The sequence below is a fragment of the Leopardus geoffroyi genome, chromosome B1 (genome assembly GCF_018350155.1).
Source record: "Leopardus geoffroyi isolate Oge1 chromosome B1, O.geoffroyi_Oge1_pat1.0, whole genome shotgun sequence".
Taxonomy (NCBI): domain Eukaryota; kingdom Metazoa; phylum Chordata; class Mammalia; order Carnivora; family Felidae; genus Leopardus; species Leopardus geoffroyi.
In genome coordinates this window covers 9,664,109-9,687,473 of record NC_059327.1, presented here as the reverse complement: position 1 = coordinate 9,687,473, position 23,365 = coordinate 9,664,109, and positions in this window count along the sequence as shown.

Sequence of the window (23,365 nt, the reverse complement as noted above, 5' to 3'; positions counted from 1 at the left end):
TTCTAAAATGTTCCATAAATGGAACTTTGAGATATCTAAGGAAAGAGAACTATCAGATTTTCTCTATATTATAAAAAAAAACTTTTACACTTTAAAATATTCATAGTTATTGAGACGGGAATAGCACTTTGCACGATTTATTATTTGGAAACTGTTGTAAGTTGAAAAAATATTTCTGTATTATGTGATTTTGTATCCTTATAACTTGAAAATCAGAAGCTACATCTAGGTTCATCAAAGGGAAATGGTTAAAAAAGGGAAACATTCGTACAATAGAATATTATGCAGTTCTGAGGTGCCTGGGTGGGTGGTTCAGTTGGTTAAGCGGCCGACTCCTGGTTTCAGGTCAGGTCATGATCTCACAGTTCATGAGTTCAAGCCCCCACTTTGGGCTATGCACTGACAGTGCGGAGTCTGCTTGGAATTCTCTCTCTCTCTGTCTCAGTCTCTCTGCCCCTTTCCCTCTCATGCTTATGCTTTCTCTCTCAAAATAAGTAAATTTACAAAAAAAAAAAAGGAAAGAAAATATACTATTACACAGTTCTTAAAAATAAGATTACAGAAGAATAGTTAATAATACACAGTGTGCTTATGATATGAATTTTTTAATAATGAGTATTATAGAAAATCAATTTTATAATACATTAACTTTTAAATTTCTTGCTAATGAAGTTATAGATGATTTTTACTTCTTCTTCCATATATTTTAAAAATAAAAATAAAAGGATGTTATAAAAACAATATGGAATTCTGGAAGTTGTCCTTGAATTCACTAACTTTTTTACAAGTCACATGTCTTTCATTGTTATTTAATGAAAAGCAAAATATAGATACTACTGGCAAAATTCCCTTTTCTCACCTTTTACTTGATATGTCAAATAAAAATATATAACTAAAAAGCCTTTTTACATGGAACACGTTGTTTTTAGTTGGCAGAATTAGAAACTTGAGTGTTGTTTCTGTATTGCTGCTACGGTGAACCATATCAAAAAAGAATATATAAGTTCTTTATATAAATTCTTCATGTAAAAAAGCAGTCATGAGCTAAGAACTTCATGTTGTTGGGAAGACATGTTTCCATATACATTAATTGAGGATAAAAATGTTAGTGCTCAGAAGTATATAAATATGAGTATTTCTTAGAGGTAATCTCTGAAACTTGGGTAATATTTGACCCTATGTATTTTGCCTTAGAAAATAATCTCATTCACAATAAAAGATAGAAGAATCTCACTATAAATTTAGTATTCATAGAAGAGGCCAAACATGTTTTCTAAGTAATTTACTAATCAAGTTAGAAGTTAAAGAAAAAAATAGGTTTTAGACAATAGTAGAAGTATAGCTATATTAATATAATAATTATTATATTTTCATGTATACAGTAAGTTATGTGTATGTGTGAGTATGTGTACCGTTGATATTTTAACCATTAAGCCAAAAAACTGGGCATTTGAAATAAAATATATTGGGTATTATGTACAAAAAAATGTATAGAACAAAAAAATACTATAAGGACTCGGGTAGGTTAATTGGGAAAAGTTTAAGAATCAGCTGGAACACTGTTCTTTTCTCAGGAGGGATCTGTTAATGAGATTGCTCTAATATGATCTTATGTTTCCCTGGTAGGGTATGCTATCATTTAATAACCAAATGAGAATACTGGTACTAAGACATTGTAGATGAACCCAGATGAGGGAGTTTTCCCCCTTGCTGTGTCTCTGTATTAATTTCTTAAGTTCAGTTGTTTTTTGTGTAACTTGTCTTTGGTCTCTTATGTGCCATTGTTCCTTACTTTAAATATATAATAGGAATCATGTGAACACTTATAAATGAATTTCTCTGACAGTGTATAACTCAAGATGCCAAAGGAAGTTGCACATATTACAATAAAACTTAATATTACATCGGTAAACCTTTGTGATTCCTTCTACTGAGTACTCATAAAATAATTGCTTTTTCATTACATTCCTAAACAAAAAGGAAAAAGGTCAAGTAATTATCCAGAAATATTACTTCTTCATACTACTGGTTACATGAAAGATATGATATATGAGTCTTATCATATTTTGTCACTGATTATTATTATTATTAAGGAGAAAAGGAGCAATCTACAGAATGACTACACAGCAAGACAGATATGCTGTATTTTCTTACTACATGATCACCATTCTCACTGAGAATATCCAGCAGACGTGTAAATGTTCAGCTTTGATCTCTCTGTGTGAAAATTATTCAGTAGAAATTACTTTAGGAAGAAATAATTATTTGAAAGGAAATATTTTATACAAACATATCTTAAAATTACAAATTTATAAAAATTTGCCAAAAAAGTAATTTAAGTTTTTCAGCCAAAATTCACAGAGGAAGTGATTAAAGCATTTAATATATTTATAAATAACAAAATCTAAATATCTCAATGTCGTAGGAATGAATTATTATTGAATGCAAAGTGTAGTTTTATTATTTTTAATGAATAAATCATATACTTTTCTTCATAAACAATTGAAGGTTTTTTTAGGATAAGAGTTCCATATGACTGGGAAGATTGCTATTTCAAATATGACTTGGGCTTTTATCCCAAAATGAGAATTATAATACATTCAGTTAAAGACTACAAAAACAAATAAATCCATCAGTCATTTGCTGAATGACTGGTTTTTCTATGCTGAAATATATTCCAAGTTTCTAACACTAACCTCTTCTATGCAAAAATTGGTTCCTTCCAGTAGTATTGATTGAGTAGCAAGAAATTGGTAATACAGTGCTGCCCTTTAGCAGGTTAGAGATTTGTGGAGAAAATGCAAATTTAAAAGAAACAAAAGAACACAATAAAGTATCATAACTTCGTTAACAGGGCAACTTCTGAGTGTCAATCTAAACCAGAGATCTGAAAATCAACAGGTGAGACCAGAGGAGAGCACCCATGTTGGGGAATGGAAAGAGAGCATCCTGGGAAGAAGTTTGCAGGAAGACTAAGGCACATGAGCAAGGCCTGCAGGAGTGTGAGAACATGGCATCCCAAGAAGTAACAAGTATTTCGGTGTTTTAAACATCTAAATGGGACAAGGCAGTGTGAGTGATGATAGTGGAAAAGCAAGCCCAGGTCAGATCAAGAAGGTATGCACCATACTGAAGTATATTCTCTGTTGCTGGGAGAAATTGGCTTCCGCTAAAGAGTTGTAAGCAAGGGAACTGAGGTCCTTAAAAGTATACTTTAATTTAGAACAGGAGTAGCAAACTTTAAAAGTTAAAATTTGAGTTAAAAAACTCAAGAACCTTCTAATTCATGTATTTATTCAAATCCATTGGATAGATGTCACAAAGAAATTCATTGGCCTAAATTCTAAAGAAAATGGGGTACATGGTGCTACGGAGGGAGAAAATGAGAGTAGACACTCACCTGAAATTGATGTGACTGGATATAAATCGAGAGGTCACCGTGAAAAAATGAAGGCCAGTGTGAAAACCTGGGAACCACAGGATTTGGGGGAATCCTGCAGCTCTTTCTCCGGGAACTCTATTGAGTACTCCCAGGAAATGCTGGAAAGACTGCTAACAATTACTGATTGTGGATGCTGCTGGGAAGGAGAACAGCAAGCTTGTGAAAAGGGCATGAAACTCTGCCTGGATCCTCCTCTCCTTTTTCTAAAATGGGTAAAAAGCTTTAATCTGTAAGGGGAAAGGTAGCAAACACTGCTGTCCTTAGTGCTTTGGTGAAAACAAAAGGCAGCTGGAGGAATAGAACAGAGTAGAAAAAGTCCCTCTGAGCCCAGAGGCACATCCAGGAGAGTGGCAAGACAACCAAGAAGGCCAGACCTCTAAGACCCAGGGACATATACACATCTGAGACCAAGGAGATTGAGAACAAAAAGACACACATCCTGCAACCCTTCGTCAACCAACTAACAAGACTGAATGATAAAACAACAAAGAATTCCTAAGAAAGAGGCAGAACAGGTGAAAGGGTGCACAGAGATGCCCTCTCTCACACACGGCACAAAACCTCTACCTCATAACCAAGCAGATGTGTTCTGGTAAGTCAACTCTCATCTTAACTCCAGGGTCTCTCTGTAAGAATGTCAAGTTTGAGGTACAATGTGTGTAAAGACAGCAGTCACATATCTCAATCCCAGCCCAAACCCTACATAGATTAGCTCAATCCCCTCACTAAAAGTCTAGCAGGAAGTAAAGGGATGATCTTTTCCTGATATAAATACCCTTCCAGGCTCTACATATTCTACATGGCATGTCCCACTGTCATTTTAAAAATTACAAGACCTATGAAAAAACAGAATTTTCATCTGAAGAGCCAAAACACTCATCAGAACCACCCTAAGATATTATACACATATTGAATCTACCTGTGAGGGTTTTGACATAATTGTGAGTAACACATAAAAGGCTCTCACGTAAAAGGGGGACAATATGCAAAATAAGATGGGTAGTTTTTTATAAAAAGAGGCAAAATAAAATTCAAGGCAGATAATAGGTTAAAAAAAAGAAAAAAAGAAAAAGAAATGCTAACAGAGATGTGTAATAGAATGCCTTTTCCAGGCTTCACAGTAGAGACAACACAGCCAGGAAAAGAATCAGTAGACTAGAAGGTAGGTCAATGGAAGTTACACTAATTGAAGCACAAAGGGAAAAATATTTTTAAAAAATCAAATAAAATTTCCAAGGTCTGTAGGTCAATATCAAACTTCTAAAAGACGTATATAATTAGAATCACAGAAGGAAATGAAAAAGACAAGGGCAGAAGTAGTATTTGAAGAAATATGCGCAGCAATTTTTGCAAAAAGAAAAGTGACAGATATCTAAACAGTCATATAAAAATCATGCACAACACAAAAATTCTTTTGAAAAACACAGAACGTATTGTATTTAAACTTCTGATAACAAAGTACAAAGAGAAAGCCTTGAAAGTAGCTTAAGTAAAAGGAAATGTGACACAGAGAAACAAAGGTACAAAACTATTGCTGACCCTTTGTCAGAAATCATGTAAGCAAAAATACAGGGGGATGATATTTTCTAAATGCTGAAGGAAAAGTAATGTCAACCTAAAATGCTATACTCAGTGAAAAATATACATCAAAAGTGAAAGCTTTCTTGACAAATACCATATGTTATCACTTACATGTGGGATCCCCCCCACCCCTGCAAAACAAGCTTATAGATACAGAGAACAGATTCTTGGTTGCCAGAGGTGGGGTGGGGGATGGGCAAAACAGGTAAAGGGAGTCAAAAGTAATAAATTTCCAATTGTAAGTAAGTCCTGGAGATATAATCTATAGCATGGTGACTATGTTAATAGTTAAAAATGTTGAATAGTTAATAATGAATAATAGTTAATAATGTTCAAATTTTATATTTGAAAGTTGCTGAAAGACTAGATCTTAAAAGTTCTTATTGCAAGAAAAAAATTCGGTAACTATTTTATGGTGATGGATGTTAACCAGTGTTATGGTGGTGATCATTTTGCAACATATACAAATATTGAACTGTTATGCTGTGCACTTGACATTAATATAATGTTTGCTGTAGTTCAGTTATACCTCAATAAAAAAGTGAAGACTTTCTTAAAATCTGATGACATTTACAGCAGTCACACCAACTCTTTAAAAAATGTTAAATACATTTCTTCAGACAGAAGGAATAGGGTGTGAAAGTGAAGCTTATGTCTATAAAAGAAACAAAATGTTGGAGGAAACTAAAAATAAATTCATTTTTAAAACATTTTACTTGTTCTAAAAGATGATGGGGTGTCTATAGAAACAATGTTTTAGTGTGTGTTAATACATGTAAAAGTAGATGGTATAGAAAAGATACACCAAAGGATGGGAGAAAAAACATGAGACTATAGAATAAAAAGTTCTTACACTACAAAGGGAGCAGTATAATCTTATTTGAGGGAAGATTTTGATTACTTGAAGAGGTATATTGTAAAACTTAAGTAAGCCACTATTTTTTCAAGAAGATATAACTAATATATCAACAGAGGAGATAAAATTCAGCTAATAAAGTAGAAGGCAGAAGAGGAGGGAAAATGAAACAAAGAGCAGACAAAATAAATGGAAGAGGCTAGTGAGTTGGTAAGTTGTAATCCAGCATATCAACTTCAGTGTGAATAATTTAATACACCAGTTAAAGGAGTTTTCAGATTGAATAAAACAGCAAATCCAAATATATGTTGCCTATATGAAAATCACTTTAAATATTTTAAAAAATAACAAGTCACGTTTCTGACAAATAACTTGAATTCATATTTTATAAAGAACTCTGGAAATAATGTGGAAACAAAGTGATCAAGAATGAAAAACACTTGGAGCTCTATATCCTAGAGTGTAGGATGTTGGGGAGTTTTGGAAATCAGTTGAACAATTTGTTATTTATTCCTTTGATGCTTCTAATGTATGACCAAGCAATCCATCTTCTGTCTTACTGCTAGATATCAGCCCAATCGATGAGAAAATGTATATTTACTAAAATCTTTATGGGGCTGTTTTATTTTACTCATAATTATCAAAAATTGGAAATGCAACTTCAACTGGAAAATTAATAAACAATGATGATATACTCATAAAAATGACTACTGGTACTCAGTAACTAAAAAGTACAAACTATTGGGGCACCTGGGTGGAAACTGGTTTGTTGAGCATCCGACTCTTGATTTGGGATCAGGTCATGATCCCAGGGTCACAGGATCGAGTTCTGTGTCAGGCTCAGCACTGACCATGGAGTCTGCTTAAGATTCTTTCTCTTTATCTCTTTCTCTCTCTCTCTCTCTGCACCTCTCCCCTACTCACATGTGCATGCTCTCTCTCTCTCTTTCAAATAAAAACAAATAATAATAAAAAATTAAAAATATATTTTAAAAATTAACTAGATTCAGTTAAAATTAAAAGCACAGACTATTGATTCTTGCAAAAATATTAGTGAACCTTAAAATTAATTTTCTAGTGAAAGAAGCCAGTCTCCAAAGGTTTACATATTTAGCTATTCCATTTATGTTATATTCTGTTAAGAAATTAGATCAGTAGTTGCCTGGGGTCAAAAGGGGTATGACTTTTAAAGGTGCAGCATGAAAAAAAAGCTATAGCAGGGGCTATTTTTGTGGTGATAGAACAGTTCTATATGGAATTGTAAGTGTGGACATATGACTCTATATACTCTTCAAAGTCTGTGTAACTGTACCCAACCAAAGGTGTATTTTGCTTTATATAATTGTTATGGTCACCTTCAGAGGCAGAAGGAGGTCACCCCAAGTGTATTAGATGTAGAGACAAATCGCTTCACACACATACAAAAGGAGTATGAAAAGGCTTATTACCCACACATGTGAAGTGTCCGGGCAGAGCAGGGCAGGCCTCTCAAAGGAGGTTGAGATGCCCTGAGACAACACGGGGAAAGAGTAGCCTGGGGTTGTAGTGTGGGCAGGAAGGGACCGGTGCTAGAGTTCAGTCCACCTGAGGGTAGGAGCTTAATGTTTGGCTCTCCTGTTGGCACCACACGAGGGAACGTTTTCTCATTTTCTAACCTCTTGCCCAGATGAGGGGCACCACGGGATCCAGGAGATGTGTTACTGAGCACGGAAAGGTGAACAGCAGCTCAAGGGGCAAAAGAGATAAGGACTATATGGATCCGTTGGATTTTATCATACACTTCTCATATTAACTGGTCAGTATATTTTATTCATCAAAACATCTGGTTCCAAATGTAAATATTGGCTTTGAATTCCAACTCACTCTCAGATGTATGATATGAAAATGTAATAAAATTATGTTTTTTCCAATATAACCATTTTAAGTATTTCACTGTTGCTATAAGGGAAAACAAACAAAAAAGGAGATCAATGAAAAACAAACTTACAGCCATGCTGAGAAGAATTACAAGGGCATAGAGATTGAAATTATTGTCCAAAATGATATGTATGCATTAGGCAGTCAGTCGTACATAATGAAACAGGAAAATGGTTATTAAACTTCTGAATTACACCTGTCATGTCATCTATCTTTCCATGTCAGATATATAGCTTGGCTGGATATCTGCATGTTCAATTTTATTTCCGATCTCTGTCACTTGCTTTTACTGTCACGTACAATACCCATAGTTTGCCTTCAAGGGTGATATCAATTTTTTGAATTTCTCTGCTTTGTTCTTTCCTCCTTCCTGTAGAGATCATATTGGATATACAAGTCTCTTTCTATTCACCAATCTGTATCTGGTGCTTCAGATGCATTAGAGAAGAATATATACCAAAGAAAGCTTTTATTTAATCAGCAAATATTGTTGAGCTCCTACCAAATCATGGTGTCTATTCTACATTCAAGAATTATAAAAATAAGCCAACAAGAGCAGATCCTAAGCTTCGGGGAATTTGTATTCTAGAGGGAGGGGACAGGGAAACTTAACGTTAAAAAAAACATGAAGTGATTTTAGATGTAGATAAAAGGTTTGAAGGAAATACAGTAGGGAAATGCTAGAGAGCAAGTGGAGGTGGGAAAGTGACAAGATAAGTCCTAAGTAGATGATATGTGAACCGAGACAGAAATGAAGAAAAAGAGGAAGCCATCAGAAGACACACAGGAAGACTCACAAACAAAGGACATTGCAAATACAAAATTGTGACATAGGAACATGCTTGATGTGTTCAAACGCAAGCAGGAAGAAGAATGCAAAAATTAAGTTTGTTCAGTGGAAATTTCTGGAACTCTCATGGGAACCAAGGAATGCTTTAATTATCAAGCTTCAGGATTGAAAGAAACCAGAGAAGATCCAAGGACCTTTATAGTATGAGGATTCTGAAATTGTGCAATTTGTTAAAGCTTCATAAAATATTTCATAATTTATTCATGTTTCATGTATATCTATAAATGTGTTATAAATTTATATGCCTTTATTAAATTTATATAATGAATACAATGTTAAAGTTCAATATGTACCATCTGCTAGATGAACTTTTATTTTTTTATTTAATTTTTTTAAGTCTATTTATTTATTTTGAGAATGAGTGGGGAGGAGGTGCAGAAAGAAGGGGAGAGAGAGAATCCCAAGCAGGCTCTGTGTGATATGCAGCTCGATCCCATGAACCGGGATATCATGACCTGTGCCAAAATCAAGAGTCGATCGCTCAACCAACTGAGCCACCCAGGTGCCCTAGAGGAAATTTTGGTATAAAATAAGACAAATGTCTGGCAGCATATTGTTCCATATCATAGGAATGTCTTGTGTAACGGATCTACCCAAGGATTGTATCAGGAATGTTCTTTGTTCCACTTACTGTTTCCTGTTGATAAGATCCTATATTTCATGAACTAAGGGAATGACTCCTGGTAGAAGAGATAGCTCCAAAGGTTATGGTTCTTTTCCCTAAAGGCTATTAACTCCTTTTATGTCTAACACAGCAAATTCATTTTAACATTATTTTATTAACTTTCTGTAATTATCCAGCTCCTTAAATGCTCTTTGACCAAGCCTTACCATCATCCTGGTTTTCTCATTAATTAGTGAATAGGATGAAATCATCAATGTATATTCATTTTATATTTGTATAGGAATCATTTTTTAAAACTTTTTGATAATTTTATTTTAACAGACATATAAAACAGTTTTCGAATCAACGTATAGATGAGATATACTGGGGCATAAAATGCAAATACCTTAATGCTTTTTCTTTGGTTCAGATTTGTTTTCCTTCCTGCCAAGAATTGCTGCATAAACATATGTGGAGACTTGCCTGGAACAAACTGTATTATATTGCTTATAATAATGTACAGTTTCTTCCAAGACAGAGATTATGCTTTGACATAATTGTGTACAAGTACATAGTTTTGAAGAAGAAAAGCCACTTGATTTTAAAAATTTCATTCTAGTTGATTTGTTACTGTAGTTACATCTCATGTAACTTCTTATTAATATTTCTTACAAGCAAAAATAGTCTTTTCCCATGTGAGTAAAGAAATAGAGCATAATACTGTCTCTATGCAAATGTATGCTTTTATGAAAATTCTAGCATCTACAAATATACTTAAGTGTACTTTGTAGCAAACAGAATTTTTGGTGTGTAAATTGTGAGATAATTCAATTATTTTTAATGTGGCTTTTATATATTTCTAAAAGACCTGTGTAAGGGAAAAAAAATATGGGTGAGATTGATGCAAGACAGACCTCAGTAGACAGTGGTTTTACAGAATTTTTAAAAATGCATGAGTAAAATCGAAGAGTCCTCTGCTTACACAGATCACATCAGCACCTTTTCAGAACTTGTTTTGAGGTGGACAGAGGTATGCAAAAAAGGGAAGCGCTTGTTAGAAAAAATGCTCGTGATTTCATTGCAAAAAGAGTCATGCACATATTTGAAAACAGAGGTGAAGCGTGTATTTGAAACCTGCGCATTTGAAGGGATTCAAGTATAGATTTTGAACACAGAGAAGATTACCACAAGCAATATAAACTATAATATATGTGAAAGCAAATTTTGGAAAAGTGAGTCTAAATAATTGCGTAAAAAGAACAACTGGGGAAACGGTATTGAGAATCGTTGTGCTTTATATTTTAGAAAATATGATATACAATTGAGTTGATTTGGAGAGGCTAATTTTCCTCACCACAGGATAATTAGGGCAAAAAGTAGTTAGCAATTATAAAAAAGGGAAATAAACACATGAAATAAAGAAATTAAAGGTTTTTGCAGTAAAATAATTGAAAGGGGGAAAAATCCAAGTAACATGCAACATACATCCTCACCCCCCATTCAGATGACACATCGGATGAGGGACTGAATTGAAATATGTGTCCAAGGAAATTTTTGGCCATATGTGTGCTATGGGTAGGCTAACAATGTAACTATGTATTTGGGCTGGTTAAGGGAAAGTGACAAAATGTGTGTGTGTTGGGGGGGGGGTGGTGGGGACGGTTCACCAGGAAATTAATCTGCATCCCTAGGGCCATTAGTAGAAGCAGGATTCAGGAAGAAAATCTCAATGGTTTCTACCCAGGTAATTAAAAAAAAAAAAAAGGAATAATACATGTTTCAAAGGAGAATTAGATATAAAGGAACATTTTTTTGCACACATTTTATCTAAAACAAATTTAAATGAGGTTAATTTCTACTTGAGCATTTATAGGAATCTCAAAACTTTTCAGTTAAGTTGAAGAAAATGATTGGCAGAGGATATGGAGTAACATTTGTACAATTTAACCTGCATAAATTGCTATTATATTCTAAGTTGAATTTTGAATTGTTCTTAATATTACGTACTCACTACAATTGTCCTTAGTCCACCTTCAAGATTAAAATGGATGGAATTCATCAGGGGCTAAAAAAAGGAACATAGTAGTTGCTGAATACGTGAACATATTTGACAAGACAAATGAAGCTAAGTCTGTCTGTTTTGTCTTTATGCTCCAAGATGGAATAATTTTCCCTATATATTGATCTTCTCATTAAGAGAGGTAGCTTTGGAGGGGCACCTGGGTAGTTCAGTCGGTTAAGCATCTGACTCTTGATTTCGGTTCAGGTCATGATCTCATTGCTTGTGAGTTTGAGACCCGCATCAGGTTCTGTGCTGACAGCCTGGTGCTTGCTTGAGATTCTCTGTCTCCCTCTCTCTCCCCTACTTGTTGTCTCTCTCTCTCTCTCTCTGTCAAAATAACTAAATAAACTTAAAAAGAAATAGATGTGCTTTGGAAATATGACATTAATTAGTGGTTCTATAAAGAAGTAAATATAGTCCTACTCACTTTATTTTATTGTGCTTCACAGGTATGGCTTTTTTTGTTGTTGTTGTTACAAATTGAAGGGATATGGCAATCCTGTGCCCAGCAAGTCTATCAACACCATTTTCCCAATATCATTTGCTCATTTTGTGTCTCTGTGCCACATTTTGATAATTATCACCATATTTCACTTTTTCATTTTTATTATATATGTTATGGTGATCAGTGATCTTTGATGTTACTATTATAATTGCTTTGGGGCACAAACTTACTAAATGTTGTGTGTGTTCTAATTATTCCACTAGCCATTCCCCCATATGTCTCCCTCTTCTCTAGCTTCCTTTTTCCCTGAGACACAATATTGAAATTAAGGCCCATAATGGCCTCTAAATGTTTAAATGAAAGCAAGAGTGGTGTGTTTCTCACTTTAAATTAAAAGCTAGAAATGATTAAGCTTAGTGAGGAAGACCTGTCCAAAGCTGAGATAAGGTGAAAGCCAGGCCTCTTGTACCAGTTAACCAAGCTGTCAATACAAAGGAAAAGTTCTGGGAGGAAATTGAAAGTGCTTCTCAGGGTGCCAGGGTGGCTCAGTCGGTTAAGCGTCTGACTTGGGCTCAGGTCGTGATCTCACAGCTCGTGAGTTTGAGCACCGCATCGGGCTCTGTGCTGAAAGATTGGAGCCTGAAACCAGCTTCAGATTCTGTGTCTCCCTCTCTGTCTCTGTCCCTACACTGCTTGTGCTCTCGGTCTCTCATAAATGAATAATTGTTAAAAAAGAAGGAGGAGGAGGAGGAGGAGGAGGAGAAGAAGAAGAAGAAGAAGAAGCAGCTTCTCCAGTGAACAAATGATAAAAACACAAAACATCCATATTGCTGATATGGAGAAAGGTTTGAGCAGTTTGGATAGAAGATCAAACCAGCCACAACATTCCCTTAAATGAAAGCCTGATCCTGAGTAAGACCCTAACTCCTTTCTTCAATTCTATGAAGGCTAAGAACTATGAAGCTGCAGAGGAAAAGTTTGAAGCTAATAGAGGTTGGTTGGTGAGGATTAAGGAAAGAAGCCATATCCATAATTGTCAAAGTACAAGGTCAAACAGCAAGTACTGATATAGAAGGTGCACAGGATTATCCAGAAGATCTAACTAAGATAATTCGGGAAGGTGGCTACACTAAACAATAGGTTTTCACGTAGATGAAAAAGCCTTTAATTGGAAGAAGATGCCATCTAGACTCTCATAGCTAGAGAGGAGAAGTCAATGCCTGACTTTAAAGCTTCAAAGGACAGACTGACTCTCTTGTTAGGGGCTAATGCAGCTGGTGACTTTAAATGGAAGCCAGTACTCATTTACCATCCTGAAAATCCTATGGCCCTTCAGAATTATGCTAATTCTGTCTACGCTCTATAAATGAAACAACACAACCTGGATGACAGAAAATCTGTTTACAACAAGGCTTACTGAGTATTCTAAGCCATCTATTTAGGCTTAAGGAAAAATTCCTTTTAAATTATTACTTCTCATTGACAATGTCCCTAATCCCCCAAGAATTCTGATGGATCTCTGTACAATGAGATTAATGGTGTTTTTATGCCTGCTAATACAACATTTATTTGCAGCCCATAGATCAAGGAGTCATTTTGACTTTCAAGTCTTGCTATTTAAGAGACATTTTGTAAGGCTGTAGCTGCCATAGATAGTGATTCGTCTGATGGATAGAGCAAAACAAATTGAAAACCTTCAGGAAAGGACTCACCTTTCAAGATGCCATTAAGAACATTCGTGATTCTTGGGAAAAGGTCAAATTATCAACATTAGCAGGTGTTTGGAAGAAGAGAAGCAGCTTCCAATCCTCATGGATGACTTTGACGTGTTCAAGATTTCAGTGGAGGAAGGAGATGTAGATGTGGTGGAAGGAGCCAGAAAACAAGAATTAGAAGTGGAGCCTTAAGATGGGACTGAATGCTATAATCTCATGATAAAACTGGAGTGGATGAAGCATGGCTTCTCATGACTAAGCAAAGAAAGTGGTCTCTTGAGAAGGAATCTGTTTCTGATGAAGATGCTGTGAAGATTGTTGAAATGACAACAAAGAATTTGGAATATTACATAAACTTAGTTGATCACGAATCAGCAGGGTTTGAGAGGATTGATTCCAATTTGAAAGCAGTTCTACTGTGGGTGAAATACTATCAAACAGCATCACATGCTACAGAGAAAAACTTCGTAAAAGGAAGAGTCAATCAATGATGCAAACTTCATTGTTGTCTTCTTTTAAGAAATTGCCAAGGACACCCCAACCTTCCACTACCCCTGCCCTGATCAGTCAGCAGCCATCAACACTGAAGCTCAGATGGTGGTTAGAATTTTTTAGCAATACAGTATTTTTTAATTAAGGTATATACATTTTTGACATAATGCTGTTGCACACTTCATGAATTGCACTATAGTGTAAGCATAACTTTTACATGCACTGGGACCCAAAAAATGTCATTTCACTCACTTTATTGCTTTATTCATTTTATTGGCTTTATTGTGGTGGTCTGGATCCAAACTTGCACTCTCTCTGAGGTATGCCTGTAAAACATTAGTAGCTCTACTGAATCTTGAGTCAGATGTATGAGTCACTCCCTGCTTTTCCAATTCTACAGAGAACTAGAAAAGGAGATTGCATCCTCTGGTGTCATCCTAACAGGATGGCAATAACTTCCAACTCATATAGCTTCATTCTGTGACCAGCAATCTCATACTTCATAACACTGTCCCCAGTACAAGAACACACATGATGAGCCCACTCCTGAACACTGGAGCAAATTTAGTTTCAGCTCAGTTTCTTATACATCTTTGTAAGACCAGGGTGGCATTTGAGAAAGACAGTGGGGAGGTAGAGCCTGTAACTTATAGACTGCTTTTGAAAAATCACAATAAAAGAGAATGAAATCTAACTTTCATTGGATTAATAACTTATCTTATTTTGGGATTCTACTTTAATAAATCACATCATATGGCTGGGTCATATTACCAACCCCCACTCAAAAAAAAAGTCATGTTTGATTCAGAATGTGTTCTAACTATATAATGTACTCATTTTTTAAAATTATAAATATTATTTGTGGCATGGATTCACTCCTTTTCAAGGGGTAAAAAGTTATCTTCAAGGAAAGATTTTAATAAACAGCCTAAAAATTCTTCGTTTATTTTTTTCTTATCCAAAAGCCCAACGTAGCTACTCATCAAAATATCTTAGAGATTTTTCTCTATTAAAATATATTTATTTTAGTGTCTAAAAATCATTAAAAGTGCTCTCAAAAGTCTTTACCAAACCTAATCTTTTTTCCCCAACCCCTTTCAAACCCCAACAGGCTACACTTGGGGAGAAAGTAATATGAAGTCTTTATTGTAGAGTATGGGAAAGGTTCATTATCTAAAAATTATGCCTACAAACATGCATTGAAAATACAAGTTGACAAGAAATTCAGATGTATCCTCGATGAGATAGGATTTTCTATGTACTTCTGGTAAAAAAAAAAAATTATAAGCTAATACATCTAAAATAGCAATGTACAAGTAAATGAGGGATCTCCTCGCAGCTAATTTCCTCTGGTGCCTCATTGCTGCACATACACTAGTGTGTGACTTTGACAACGAAGGGAAAATGAATCTTACTCTGTTTTCAAACGCTGTTTATTTATTCAAATAATAGAACGAGTGCCTGACAGCTTGAATGTATGGTCTTTTTTCAGATTGATCAACTGATTCACTCTAATTAAGGAAGTTTCCCCCTGCTATTTAAATTGTTTATAGTTTCACTTAGGTCTATATTGTGGCTACCATACACAGCCCACTTGACCCACTGTTGTTTTTTAATAGCAGTCATGGCTTCTCAGGGTCAGGAGAGAGGCCCCCCCCTACTGGAAGGATCTAATGACATTTCTCAGATCACACATCATTCAGCATTCTCCACGTCATGCTCAATTTATATCCTGGCTCCAAGAAGAACATCATACAAAATTTATCAGCTCCAATATTACATTATTCCCCATCTTCTCTCCAGTAACAACAGAAGTACCAGGAGAGGTTTCTGCTGATTTTTTTTAATCCATGGGATTTGTTCTCTTCCTTTCATATCCTAATATTCGCAACACTATCAATATACTCAGCATTTATTATTCAAATATTCCTACTGACATTTTATGTGTCAGTGAGGATTCAGAGTTCCCATAAGAGGAACTGGAAAATAAGAAGGTTTTCTGAATCAGTGAATTGTGCTAAACACATCAACAAATCAGAGAACAACTGAAAAATCTTTAGGCAAAAGTATTTCCATTAGGGAGTGTTCTGTTTTGAGGAGATGTCACATTCCCAGCAGAGAATGAGAGAAGTAGGGGATTATAATTTTATTTGAATATGGAGCCCTCTCTGGTTCATTGTAACACTGATAACCTCTGCCAGAAGAGCTAGTAAGTACCCCTCAACAACTACCAGGTGGGCAAGTTAGGCAGGAAGTACCAGCCTTTCTTCCTTCTCTGCCTCCTCTTCTCCCCCACCCAGTCTGATTCATTTCTAAAATGCAATGCGTTTGCCCCAGTGCCTTTCCAATGTAAATGTTTCCTCCCATGGCACTTCCTCCAGATCACCATTGTCTATACCTGCTTGTGCTGACCCAGTAGCCTCAAGATCTTCTTGTGATTCCTGGGACACCAGACCTTACCAAAATATCACACTTGGGGTCAGCTCTCCTCCATGCTAGCCATGCTGGATTCTTCAATTCTATGTTTTCTACGCTTCTGTTATTTATCTTCAGTCTTAAAGAAAAAGTTTTGTATTTCATTTTCTTTGAATCTACTGATTCCAAACTTCTTTTTCAGTCATGAATGAAATCTACCCCAGGATATTCTCCCTTAGGCTTTCTGTGTACTCTAGGAGGTATGCGAAGGAAAAAGTCCTACAAAAGGAAAGAGGTCGTTGTTAAGACATGTGAGACAAATATTAGCGTGGAGAGTGTCTTTTTTGGAAATGTCTAAGCAGTAGTTTTATTTATTTAGCAAATAATAGGGACATATATCTTTGACTACCTCACAAGGGAAAGCTTTGTGCAATTAGAAGTTTGCTAGGCAGCCAGAAGAAAACGCAATTTATTCCACATAAATTGAATTTTATTTGCATATATTGATGTGTTGGTTCAAGATACCAAAAGTGAGATTTGCTTCAGTTACCTTTAACAAAGTGAAGGAAGGGCCACAGAGAGCCTTACACAATGGAACAGACAAGAAAGAACATACTCGAGCAAGATTCTTTTATAAGCTTGTTATTGTAAGCAGTGTATCACATGGTACCTTGTATATTTTAATCTAAAAATAAGCTTATGATATCACAATTACAACTGGAGTCACCTTGTTTCGATAATTTCAAATATCCTTTCTATATTAATCTCAGGGAGGCAAAATGTTTTCAACACCCATTAGATTTCTGTTCTCATTATTCATTAAATAATAAAATGACACCCTTTATAGACGCGAACTCGTTTTCATGCAGTGCATGTTGAGAGCAAGAAGGACATGAAAGGCACCAGGAAGGGTGCAGATGTTGTTTGGACTTGAATGTTAATGTGCTACTGCTCCCAAATGCTACTCCGTCAGAAAGAGGGAAATGGTAGTAGTGTTTCAAGAGGCTGAAACGCAATATGCCATATACAGCTGGCTGAAGGGAGAAAGTGAGTGAAGAATTATGATCAGGAGAGGTCAGACGGGAATACAAATTGCCTACTATGGAGGGAGATTGCACTCCTTCTGCTGTGTGATTTTAAGTTGGGATGCCTTGGGAGCGAATACTAAAGATGTTTTGGATATTCCTCAGGATATCACCACGGTAACAAAAGCATGTAACATTTATCATCAACTGCTAATATGTTGGCAATCAAAAACTACACATTATTCTTTATATGGGACCAAAATATTAGAAGACATGGATAAGCACAGAAGAGCTGAATCTACCAAGAAGGCCATGGAGGGTTTCACCGTGTCCAAATTGAACTGACCGTTCTTCCCACGTGTTCCTGTAGCTGTGATATTTAGGAATAGACTCCAAAAATTAGACAAGCTAGCAGAAATCTTGAGCTTTTCACTTAGAAACTATTTATTGGCTTCACAGATTCTATTCAGTCCATCTCCTAAATAATTATAATATGATCTTTCATATTTTTATTGTGGCTACCTTTATTCATCCCTATGACTTAGTCTCCTCTTTTTTTCTAACTTCTTTACCCTTCTCTATTCATATCATGCTTGACTGTTTCTTCTAATCTCCCTTCTTATTCTATACCATTGTCTCACAATCTGTTCCTGTCTGTCTCTGTCTGTCTCACATACACATATACGTTTACATAAATAGTATTCAAATTTGGAAGACGACAGGGACTTGGATAGTATTTGTAAGATTTAAACCACTTCCCCATACCTTCTAAATATTTAGATTTTAATTTTTTTTTTTACAATTCAGATTTGCTTTCAGGTAATAAAACTTATATTTACATTTATAGTGAGATGGGGTTTTAGAGCAGTAGATGGTAACTTCAAGAAACATTCAAGAAACGGATTTTAGCATGACCCAAGCTAATGCTCTCCTGGTCTTTTGTATTCTCTCCTCCCACCAACCCCATCCTTCAGCAACCAATCATTTCATTTCTGTCCACATAGGGGTTTTTTCCCCCTTTTTTTCAGAACATCATATAAATTGAGTCATGTAGTCTATGATATTTACGTCTCTTCTCTTACACTTAGCATGATGACAAATGTAGACACGTCCCGTATGTGATTGCTTCATCAGCACTTACAGTCAGTGGTATCCATTGTATGAGTGTACCATAGTTGGTTTTAACAGTCGCTCGTTGATAGAATTTGGGGTTGTCTTCTATTTGGACACTTTGGAGGAAAGCTGGTAATAAACGTTTGTGCACAGGTCTTCGTGAGGGCGTACATTTAATTTCTATCAGGTAATTACCAAAAGTGCAATTGCTGAGTCATATGATGAGTCAATACCTAACACGGTGAGGAACCACCTTACTGTTTAACCAGCAGCTGTGCCCTTTTGCGTTCTCACTAGCAGTGCGCAATTGCAGTTACTCATTGTTATCCTCGCCAGCATTTTGTGGTTTCTTTTTCATCCCTTTTCTCTTCCACCTCCTCCTCCTCTTCCTTGTCAACTGTAGATGCAAAGCAGCCTCACACTGCTATTTGCATTTCACTAAGAAGTAATGATGTTGAACATCTTTTCATATGCTTCTGTGCTCCCCCATGTATTCTTCAGGAAAATGTCTTTCAAATCATTCACCCATTTTAAATTAGGTTTTCTGTCTTCCTATTGTGCTTTAAGAGTTATTTATATGTTCAAAGTAGAAGCCTTTTGTCAGATATATGTCTTGACCATATTTTCTCCCAGTGGCTTATCTTTTTAAGTTCTTAAAAAATACCCTTTTGAACAGCAGACATTTTAAATTTTATAAGGTACAACTTATCAATTCACTTTATTTTTTTATAAATTGGGCTTTTTTGGGTCGTCTGAGAATTTTTTGCTTAAACCAAGGTGAGGAACATATCCTTCTATGTTTTCCTCGGTATTTTTATGTGTAGCATTTAGGTCTGGGTTGTTTTGTCAACAAAACAAACAAAGATTCAAGTGCCATTTCCGTAGGCCATTCTTTCTCCAGTGCATTGCCTTGGTCCCTTTACTGAAACACAGTCAAATTCATCTGTTTAGGTTCGTTCTCAGGTTCAATATTGTGTTTAACTTATTTATATGCCTATCACATTATGCCAAGATCACATTGCCTTGATGACTCTAGCATAACAATTTTTGAAATTTGGGAGTATTTTCCTCCAACTTGAATAACTGGAGGACATGTACCCACCCAGGATGTGCGGATAGAGGGAAACACAAATGTGATTGGGCCCTGGGAGATACTGAGAATTCATCTGCTAGATGCACTACTCCAGAAGGTCAGACCCCCTCTCTGGTCGTTTGAATTAATACACAATCAGTTGGAATCGGTGAAGTTTCTTGAAACCTTCAGACTTTAGCAATGTTTTGAAAGAGCTGCAGATTTCAAAGTAATGATGAAGTCAGATTTGCTGCCTAATCACAAGAGACATATCCCAAACAAGTTCTCCATATTTCTAGCTTGTGCTTTTACGTATTTTCTTAACCCTTTTTGTGCTTAATATTATTTATCTGTAAAGTGTGGAAATTGCCCCACCTACTTCTCTAGTTTGTTTTAAGGATGAAATGTGTTTGTGGCAACTGGGTGGCTCAGTCAGTTAAGCTTATGACTTCAGCTTAGGTCATGATCTCACGGTTCATGAGTTCAAGTCCCACGTTGGGCTCTATGCTGGCAGTGCAGATCCTGCTTCAGATCCTTGGTCTTCCTCTCTGTGCTCCTCCCCTGCTTTCACTCTCTCCCTTTCTCTCTCTCTCAAAAAAAAAAAAAAAAAAAACAAAAAAACAAAAAAAAAAAACTTTTAAAAAAAGGATGAAATGGTTACTATATGTAAAAATTTAGACATTGATTGTCACAGTTAATGCTAAATTAAATCATAGCGACTACTATCCCTAAAACTATCACCAATATCACGGCCTTTGGCATCAGTAAGTCCTCATTTACAATAGACTGCTTTTAAGGGCGGCTGGGGTGGCTCAGTCAGTTAAGGATAGACTGATTTTATGAGGGGAAATGGGAGAATAGTGTTAACACCTAGTGACAGCACTTGAACGCAGAAGTATCTTCTCTGATACTGAGTTGCAGCCTGTTTCCTGCTCTATTTGAAGCAATAACCACGTGCTAATCTGCTTTATTTTTCTGTTCTCTTCCAAGTTCTATTCCTTGTATTTTTCTGCCACTGAAAATACAAAGCAAGAGTAATCTTCTCCAACCCCTCCTTTTTCACAATCCTCGTGACGAGGAAATAAAGCTCAGTTCCAGTAGTGATTTTGGAGCTAATTGAATGAAGCGTGGAGAAGTTACAAAACTAAGACATCTTAAAAACATTAGGATGCTAGTGTATAAGTTCAACTTCCCCGTTAAGATAATAAATAGAAATACCGGACTTTCAATAATTCACTTACATTCCTGATGGTGGTTTTACCAAACTCCCTAAACTACACTCCAAATTGCATCTTCACAGACAAACATCACATATCTGTCAGATAACTTGTGATTCTCTTTTCTGTTTTCAAACCAATGTCTAGAGAGCTGGATAAAATAATGTGCCCATTGCCTAAATTCACTAGTGCACATTTATGAAGTCGTACAGACTAGTGTTACTATTTAACAAAAATTGTTTTTCCTAACTGACCAATCCATTTCAGAGAGTTGTACAAATGGAATTTTAACACCGCTAATGCTGTAGACACCAACAGGCCACCGAGGTCAGAAGGCATCTTCTAAAAATAATGAGAATAGGAGCCATTCTGAGAGGGAGGCATTTCTGACTTTGGCAAGCACCTGGTTGATATTTTGAATCTAAATCTTTGTCCAGCTGTTAGAGGACAATATTCATTCAGTTGTATATGAAATGTCTTTCTAACAGAATACTCATTTTACAGAAAAGAAAATCAATTGAAGTGTTATCGCCTTGCTCTTATCTAGATTATTCTACAAACAGCTTTGAAACTCATTTATGTTCCTAAAAGCCTTGGGCATCTTCTGTGGCAACCATTGATGAATTTTCAATCAGAGGAAAATAAAAGACAAAGGAGTTTACACATATATTTTTTTTCCTTGATGTTCTCACAATGTATTAGCAAAAAGATGTGCATGGGGGAGAGGAGGAATAGGACCAGGTAAATAAATGTCAAACAAATTAGGCATAAAAACAGATGAAAAGCAACACACAGAGAATGAAAATAATCAACTTTCCAAGGGCATTTTTACATCGAAAATTATATGTGTATATGTATTTATATTGGAAATATAATTTCAAGGGTCAATATATATTTTATATTTCTCTTAAAATAATGCTACCTTTTATCACTTATACCTTATCATCTACACAACATCCTAGGGAGTCAATAAAGCAGTTTTCCTTTTGTCTATATTACAGGCAAGCAAGCATTTAGACTTACTCTTTCCTTTCAAGTTCTAAAGAAACTTTTACTGAAAAAAAGAAAAAAAAATCTTTATTACGAGTGAACATGATTCTCACCTGCATCATATTTAGTGCCTTGTCCCCTCCATAGAGCAGTAATTCAGAAGTAGAAAAACATCCTTTTTAGCCTTGGTCCAAGAATTATGTAGACATATTTACTTCATACCTACCTATTGATGAAGTACTTTGCTAAGGGGATGCCTATGTCCGAAAACAGAAGTGCTGAATAATCACCTGTGAAATCGAATACAACTTCAGATGATGATCTCTTTCGTTTGTACCCCAAGAGCACCTGAAAACTATTACTTTGGTTCTTGTGGCCCTGTCTCTATTCTACTTAGTGTCAAATGAGAAGCAAACATCAATTTCTTTCCTGCAGCCTCTTATAATCTTATCAATAATGTGAGTACTGCTTTAAACACAGGAGAGTTTAAAAGAATTAGTCATAATGGGAAAAAGAATGTAGCTAATGTTTTCAGTATTTTTGTAAGTAGCACGTACTTGAAGTTGAAATTAAAATTCTACATTTAGACCTTTATAAAAACATTTCAGGATATATTTAATCATGCATCTACATGTAGATTTAAAAACATTTATCTACAAAGAAATCTTTTTTTCTTTGTAAAATACCTGTATTTAGCATAGTAAAGCACTCTGTCTCTACTCCACTATTACTGACTCTTATCTTGTTACTCCAAGTACATTTTTCTTAGTTTCCTTAATCTTTCTTTTTAGAATTTTTTTTTCATGAAGAGAGAGAGAGAGAGCAAGCACGAGTGGGGGAGAGGGGCAGAGGAAGAGAGAGAATCTTAAGCAGGCTCCACACTCACACAGATCTCCATTCCATGACCCTGGGATCATGACCTGAGCTGAAATCAAGAGTCAGATGCTCAATCAACTGAGCCACCCAACTGCCCCTCTTAATTTCTAAGTGTTATTTTGAGGTATGGAAAGCATATAATTCAGAACGAAGCTGGCATTAAGACCCAAGATAGTTATAATTACAGTGACAAAACTTTCTGTTTATTTATTTAGATTAATGTGAGTTTAGTAAATTCACCTACACAGAAATTTTGAATGTCAATATTATTCTGAAAAATGGGAATGTAAAAATAAGTTTAGAAATGCATGAAATGCATATGTCTTACATTGTTTTCAGGGAATGGATATAAATCTGATTGCCATGATAAAAAAATAAATGACAACAACTATCAGTTGCATATAACCAGGAAAAGCATCTATATATTTAACTCTAATAAAGGTAATATGTAGCCTAGAATATGTCATACAATGATCTAATGTATAACAGAAATTGTACGTGTTTAAGCAGCCATAAAAGCAATACCTCCTTGCAGCATCTGGGTATCTCAGTTGGTAAGGCATCGGACTTGATTTCAACTCAGGTCGTGATCTCACGATTCGTGAGACCCAGGCGGACTTCGGAGTCTGTGCTGACAGCGTGGAGCCTGCTTGGGGTTTCTCTCCTCATCTCTCTCTGCCCCTTTCCTGCTCA